Source organism: Lytechinus variegatus, chromosome 10, assembly GCF_018143015.1.
Source record: "Lytechinus variegatus isolate NC3 chromosome 10, Lvar_3.0, whole genome shotgun sequence".
NCBI lineage: Eukaryota > Metazoa > Echinodermata > Echinoidea > Temnopleuroida > Toxopneustidae > Lytechinus > Lytechinus variegatus.
In genome coordinates, this window is record NC_054749.1 from 17,551,722 (window position 1) to 17,560,430 (window position 8,709).

An 8,709-nucleotide genomic window follows, 5' to 3' on the forward strand; every position below is an offset into this window, starting at 1 on the left:
CCAAACAATAAAGGAGGGATATACGCCACTACAATGCCATCTTTATTAAACAAAACAAAAGTTTATCTACTGGCACTATAACAAGGGAAATATATCACTGCAAGTCGTATTCATTAGTATACATGCCGCTAAAAAAACTAATTAGGACAAAGGTTAGAAATATAATTTCACATTTTAAGAACACAGCTGCCACATATTATAGTTGCCCTTCATCTAAAGTTGCTTCCTATCTACTTTAGATAGCACTATGTGTTTCTAACAAATCTATGTGATTCGTTGGCTGAAATACCATTCTTTTCACTTCTTGACAATTTTAATGTATTTTAATGCATGTCTCCAATGAAAATGTTTCTTGTATCACCTATTGATATTACTCATAGGCCTACCTCCTAAGTACATGATACAACTAGCCTATGTATATGAACAATTCTCTGCCCAAAAAATCATCAAACGCTGCCCTTGAATAGATTCCTGTACTTAATGTGTTTTCAATTTCATCAATAATTTTGTTCCAAACCCACTAGAATGCTAACAGACAGAATATCATGATAAGCGACTAACTGTAAATCACCTTATTTTTAATTTTCCTGACACTTGCTCTCTTTTTTGGCGCTTTATGTACTTTTTGAAATTAATGTTGGAATCAGAAACCTTTGAAGTTGATGATATTTTTATATGAATAATGTCTAGACTTAGTGAGTATAATGTTAAACACATTATGGTTCGTCATTCAGCATTCATATGTTATGGCAAATAACGGTAGACAGGTAGAGTTGTCACAATAGATACCCCTTTGCACAGCCTCAGACCCACTCGTACGTGTTCGTGTAAGAGAAAGGGAGATCTAAAACCGATACACTCAAGGCACCCCCATCCTTGGTCGTTTCAGGTTTCGCCATCGAAGTGGCCAAGACTCTCTCTCTGGGAGAGATCACGGGGAAATACGTACTTGGAACTTCGTCTCGTGTTACCTCAGCCAGCGGGCATGGGCTGCTCTTTTAATCACGATTTTATCATTAGTTTTGTTTTTCAAGAATGGTAGCCCGACATGGCCATATTACCTTAAGGACCCCTATTGACATGCTTGACATTACGGCCGGGGTGATCTGTGTATTCTTTCAATGGCATCAATTGTCAAATATTTTGCTTGCGAGAATCTTGAGAGGACAGGTGAAGAAAGAGTATTATAACCACGTTGCATTTTGTAATTTTTGACAAGGTTTTATACCATTCCTAATAATAATAATATATAAAGCTCTTGTATAGCGCATATCACATGAGTAATGTCTCTATGCGCTTCCACATGACTTTGATTATTATTACCCAGCTGTAGCTTGGTAGCCGTAATTACCAAGATTACAGCGCACACGCATTTCAAGGAATAAATTCCTGCCAGGTTCCCATTCACCTCACCTGGGTTGAGTGCAGCACAATGTGGATGAATTACTTACTGAAGGAAACTACGCCATGACTGGGATTTGAACCAACGACCCTCTGTTTTAAAGTCCGGAGACTTATCCACTGGACCACAACGCTCCTAATTACCAATGACAATTCAGATGTAAAGTCTTTAAATCTATGGTGCACCCGTTTAGGGTATATAAAGTACGAAAAACATATTCATAACAGCAAGCCCTCTACAAAATTGTTGACGTAAAAGAGAATAAAATGAAAAAAAAATAAAATTGCGGAATAAATCACGATTCCATATTCTAGCATTGTATATGCCTAAGGAATGAAATACTCTTTCAGACATGGTTATTCTCGGAATATCGATTTTTGAAGGCCAAATGACATTTCCTGGCTTATTCTAGCAAAACCTGTCTAGCGACTTATTGCTGGTAACAGCTCGACTCTTATAAATGGGTAGTATTTGTGTTTAAACTGTCCGCTGATTTAAAAAAAAATATACCAGCGTCAAGTCACTTTTGAATTTCTATACCATTTGTACAAGGATTGGAGTGCTTTTTAAAGATTTTCGGTGAATCCACGAGCAATTTATAGAATCCAGTTGAAAATACATGAAGGACCATTTTTTGATTTGACATGTCATAATAAGACACTTCCCAACACGGCTATCGGCTCAAAAAAAAGAAGAAAACCCAAAGAATATCACCATATTTACAATACGAAATATGAAAATACTAAATTGCATGATCAGGAAAGCAACATTTCCTCATTACATTTTATTAATGAATTATAATTTTACTATTTCTATTAAATAAATTAGAATACAATCTTCCAGCTAACATATCTGGTTCACAGCAAACGTAAAAGGCAAACAAAAGGAGAATAAGAGTAGAAGGAGAAAGAGAAGATGGAGGAGGAGGAAAAGAAGAAAAATAAGGAGCAGAAAACAAGGGGGAATAAGAAGATAAAGGAAAAGAAACGTAGATAAACTATCAGCGACAATAAAAAAAAGATAAAGAGATGGGAAGAGTGAATGAAATGATAACAGAGAAACGGAGAGAGAGAGAGACCACGTGAAATGATGCGATTTATGAAAAGAGAGACAGTTTGGTAAAAGTGTGAAATGGATCGGATCTACTGGGGTGTTGAAAGAAATGGGGATCTCAGGGGTATAATAAGGGCAGGGCTTGGCGATTTCCATTTCAAACGGCATGCAGGCTTAGTTGTTTTGTGTGACGTTATTCTTTAGGCCGAGTTTGCGTTGTATGTATGGACAAAATTGTCCATTGGAAAACGTCGACTAGTAAAACACTAAAAATGCATTTTTGGAGTTATTTTTTTTTTAAATATCGAGTGAAACCTAACCAACCAATTCTAAATAATTTGGTGTGTTTGTTTGTATTTTGCGTAACATATGATAAACATTCCATCCCCACTTCACAAGGGAATCAATGTTTACATGGTCTTTTGCCGGAGCACGCTGGACTCCCTTTTTCGGAAAGTGTTTTCTCTTTCACTTTACCCCACCCACGCGTCTGTCCTGTGACTCCGCGCAGGCACGAAAACATGAAAAAGTGTTGAACGTTAAAGACCACTGATACAGGCCCACCATGAAATAAAAAGTTTTATGATTCTAATGTAATATCAGACAACAGTAAATATATTTGTTTGTGTGGGAAATAATAGCAACTATAGTAGTCGCGGTATCTTAAAAAATATGCGATGTGCATAACATCAGGCGGAGGTTTTAGATGTGAAATAAACCGGGAAAAGAAAAAAGAAATTGTTCGCCCTCAGCATTCATTAACTGAAAACATCCTTTACTTACCTGTTTCAATACCTTTTAATTTACTTTTTACAAGATGTACGATAGGTGAGTAACTACTGGGATTGATAATATGAATAATAATGGTAAAATGAATTGTGAAACCATCAATGTAAAATAATATTTCTATACCCTCATGAAGAACTGCACCATTGATACATGTGTGTTTACACTTAAATTCTGAATAATATTATTCATATATATAATTGTTTGGCTCGTATCAAATTCATCCGTAATCTGAATAAAAATACCGAGTAACAACCTACCAAATATCCTATTAAAAGGGAAGACGCACATACATTCGTTATTATATGAGACAAGCATGTAATTTTTACATGTTAAATTAGCAGATAGCAGAAATAATCAGATAGTTTCATATCACCTTACCTAACATAAATGCGTGGTGTATATTTACCCAATATTGAACAAACATTCCATTATATCGTACCCATTAAACCACATGAACACTGAAAAGGCTGAGTAAAAAATACCTTATATTGGTTAAAGAGTAAAACTTGGACCAGAATGGCTAGGATAACATTGAAAAAAAATCTAATCTGGTAATTCGCAAAAAAACTTGTGTAATAATCATAATAGTTTCCCACATGTATGAAACATTGGGCAAACCACTTCTAAAGTGTCTAGATGCGATGGTTCAATTCAATTCAATTTATTTTTTCATTCTTCAAAATAGTACAAATAAGTACAAGATAGATTGATTCAATTTAAATAATAGCATGAACAAAATTCAATATTGAAAAAAAAAATGATATACATATTCGAAAGTGATTTAAATATAAATAAACATACATGTCAAGTTTAAATCAATATAATCAATATCATTGAATATAATTAAATCGATGCAATTATCTATCATAAGAAGAGTGGAGGGGTCCACTGAAAAGCAAAGCTTGTAGAATGTGGACCCCTCAGAGGTAAGAGGATGGAGATTTTTGATCTCTGCGTAAAAAAAATGAACGAGGACGGGTTCAGTCCGTGACACGATATTCTTAAGTTAATTTTGTCCATGAAAATATGGTGTAACAAAATCACATTAGATTTAGGCGAGTGATCAAGAGGAACGTATTTATTACATAATGATTACACTGTCAACAGCACCAGCAGTTATGGTCATTAAAGTGGTGCATCTGGACTTCTTGAACAGGAAAATACCACTTTCCGTGATCAATCGTGCCATTGAATCTTTCGTTGTGAAGTTAGAATTCTTTGGTAGGCACCCATTGAAGTTAACTTCTCGCATGAATATTTGGAAATACAGGAATACTTTCAATCATAAAAACCATTCTTATCTTTTACTTATTTTTATCCCGATTGATACAATTAAATGACACGAGATGAACTTTCCAGAATTTTTTTTTCATAGATTTTCAGCTATCGTCCGCAAAGTGTTTTTATTGATTTATTTTTTGCACGTTCACGCGTAAGAATATAGGAAGGTGATATAAAATGCATAAAAAGTTGTAGTATCAATAGGTGTAAACATATATGTCGTTATGAAATTTTATTTTAATTTCAAAGTAGAGGGGAGGTGCGGTACATGCATTAAATCAACATGATAACGTTCACGTTTTTTCAACATGTATACTAAAAACAGTGTGTGTGGATAAGGGTTTGTGGGTGTGTGTGTGTGCGTGTGTGTGTGTGTGTGGGGGGGTAATATCAATTATTCTTGCTTTTATTTTTCTTTTTTTGGGGGGGGGCGCACTGAACTATTGTAGGTGCATGGCCTTCAAAAGAATGACATTTTTACCAAGCTGATCATGTTTTTTCCCCAAAAAATTAAAAAATACTCTCGTGATTTATATCTGCGTACATTAACTTCAAACACCCAATCTTTAACCATGTTATCTGTATAACTGAGGCTCGATGTATTTAAAGGACAAGCCCACCCCAACAAAAAGTTACGACATTTTAAAGTTTCGCTTAAAGTTCACAAAACAAGTATATGCACACGCTGGTAGGTATGCAAATGAGGTCACTGATGACGTCATCCACTCACTATTCCTCTAGGATCTTATTAAATGAATATGAAATATTCAATTTTTCCTCATTGTCAAGTTAAACAACGATTAATTTCTTCCTGTACATGTGGATTGATTGATTGATTAGGGTTTAACGACACTACCAACACAATGTGTCATATAAGTGTCAAGCTAGATATTACTTTAATGCGTATACTGAGTTAGTTGGGTGGCTACTTTCCCGGGAAAAAATTCCCTACTCTTTTCGAATAGGATTGATTGATTGAATAGGGTTTAACGACACTACCAACACCTGTACATGTGGAATTAGCATTCTTAGTACTATATGTTTCAGTCAAGTTGGTCCTTGTCAAATCTGTAAGAAAATGAAATATTTAATAATTCAAACAATAAAAAACAAAAGAAATAGTGAGGGACATCATCTACTGTCTCATTTGCATGTCATACTGACTTTTGCATATCTTATAAACGAAATTTAAAATGCCATAATTTTCCTATTCTACATTCGATTTTGATGAAATTTTCAGCGTTATGCTAGTTTGATTTTTCTCTATTTATTCAAATTAACATTTTTTTCTGGGATAGACTTGACCTTTAAGTGTAATAGTATTGTAGTTCTCACGTAAAAAAAAGTTTTAAACGGATTTGAACCTCGTAAAATTCTATATATAGGACCTTAATTCTCCTTCAGGGAATCATGTCCACGAATTCAGCATTCAAACAAACCCTGACATCATCATTGATCTACATTCACGATATGTTTAACTTCCTTATATTCCTTTTTGTGATTTGTTTTCCCCTTATTGTCGATCGAAATACGTCAGAGTGAGATCCAATACTCGTTTGCAGCACGTCTGAGAGCAAATGAAGCATGAATTCGTCACTTCATAGCAATTTCGCCATATACTTTCACCCAGAAAGTAGTTTATTTTGCGCCTTTTCGGTCATTTCAAATTCATGCAATTGCTTATCCTCTTATTTGTGATACATGATGTAGTAAAATGGTTTAATATTTTGAACTATCGCCTGCTAGATATTATTCCTCACTGTTAATGTTGAGCGATGTCATTTGAGTATTTCCTTGAGCTTTCCATGTTTTCTAAATATAATATCATTCTAATGCATGTTTTGCATGCATATGAATTAATGAAAGGGTCGAATTAGCAATGACAGTGATTAAATAATTTCCGTTTGAATGAAATTCGAATGAACGATGAAATTTATGAAAAATATATATTTGATTTGTTAAAATCTTACATGCAATATGACATTTCAGTAATTCGAGTCTAATTTATTGGGTGCAATGTCTTTGGCACTTGAAATAATTTAGGGTTTGAAATCTAAATTTTGTGGATTTAAGAAAACTCAAGATCGACTGTGGTAGACGCCAATTGGAAAATTAGACTTGATTTAAAACCTTGAATAAATCAATTTAACACTTAAATTTAATTCCTTTAAGATTGAAAAACAAATTTTAAGGGTATCATTTAAATCCTTATTTCGACCACAGTCGTTCTGGATTTTCTGGCCCCTGTCCTTCAAAGGATAGATTAGATTGAACATGCAGTATAAATATCGGTACCATACAAAGTCTGTAGACTTACTTTCATCTCCCACCTCTCATCATAACCAGGCTACACCCGTCTATCTTACCAATACTTGAATGATTATTTTCTCTCCTATAATTACTAGGTTTGCATTCCTCATTTAGAGTGATATCCTTGTCTTAACTGATGGTAGAATGTCTTATACCAAAAATGTTTGAATCTTGAACACCAACCAATGGGAGATTGTTGCCTAGCCCCTCATCCCCCTCCGGCAAAAATCGTGTGAATATTGTAGTGTTTTGTATTAAAAATACTTTTGGACGTCTATAGAACACTCTAAAAATGAAATGTTAAATCAATATTTGAAAGGTTGGGGGAGTAAGAACCTTTTCCAAAAGTTATATCGAGCCTTGCTAAAGATGAATCCAACATTTTAAGCGTTGGGTCGAACCATCGAAAGTGGTAAATGCAACACTTTGAAAATGTTTGTACACCTCCACCCTTTCGATTCTTGATTTAGCATGTAATTTTTTTTAGAGTGATGATAGTTGTGCGTGTATAAACACTGTTTCATCATTATTATAGATAGCCATATAGTAATAGGGAAACGGTTTGTTGCATTTCAGAATTAGGGAAATGCACGATTTCAAACGATCTAAGCACAGTGTCATACATTCGATTGAGCAGAAAGAACAGAAAATAAACTTGTGCCAGTTCAGCTATCATCCGCAAAACGACTTTTTGGTTCCCTTCGTCATCACTAACCTGTGAGTTGGATATGTATCTTTTGCGTTCCATAGAGTGCTAAAAGATGTCTGTATTTTTTTCTAAGATATCATTTATTAAGTTTAGCATATTAATGATATATAATTAAATTGCTTTTATGTCAAGGCTGCATAGCAGAGCGAGACTAGAGGCGCCGCTTTTCCGACGGCGTCGTCAACATTGAAATCTGCACCAAGGTTAAGTTTTTGCAATGTTATCATAACTTAGAAAGTATATAAACCTAGTTCATGAAACCCGGACATAAAGATAACCAAGTATATATTACAAAACATCCTGCCTGAGTTTCAAGTCACATGTCTAAGGTCAAAGGTCATTTAGGGTCTATGAACTTAGACCTTGTTAGGGGAATCAATATCGAAATCTTAACCAAGGTTAAGTTTTTGAAATGTTGTCATAACTTCGAAAGTATAAGGACCTAGTTCATGAAACTTATAAGGGTAATAGTGTATCACCGAAGATCATGCCTGAGTTTCAGGTCACATGACAAAGGTCAAAGGTCACTGAGGGTCAACGAACTCTGGTCATATTGGGGGTATTAGAGGAATTGTCATCATAACTTTGGAAATTTATGGATCTATTTCATGAAATTTGAACATAGGAGCAATCAAGTATCCTTCAACATCCTGTGCAAGTTTCAGGTCAAATGACCAAGGTCAAAGGTCATTCAAAGGTCAATGAACTCTGGCCGTGTTGGGAATATGTGTTGAATTGGAATCATCACGTAGAAAGTTTATGGATCTTGCTCATGAAACATCGACATAAGGGTAATCAAGTATGATTGATTAATCAAGTATGATTGATTGATTGCATATGTCTTACGTACACTGTACACTGTAAAACTGTGGTGTTAAAACTGACACCAATTGGTGTTAATAGAGGACCACACCCTGAGGTGTTAAAATAACACCCTAGAGATTGAACATAACACCAAAGAGTGTAAATGTAACAACCATAGGTGTTGTAATAACACCTATAGGTGTAAAACCAATACCACCAATTTAGCACCGGTGTAAAATAACTGGTGTGGTCCTCTATGTACACCGGTTAACACCACAGTTTTTGATGTGTAGGTCACATAATCATGGTAAAATGTCATATTGGGTCAATGGACATAATATTTTATTATCATATTCGTATT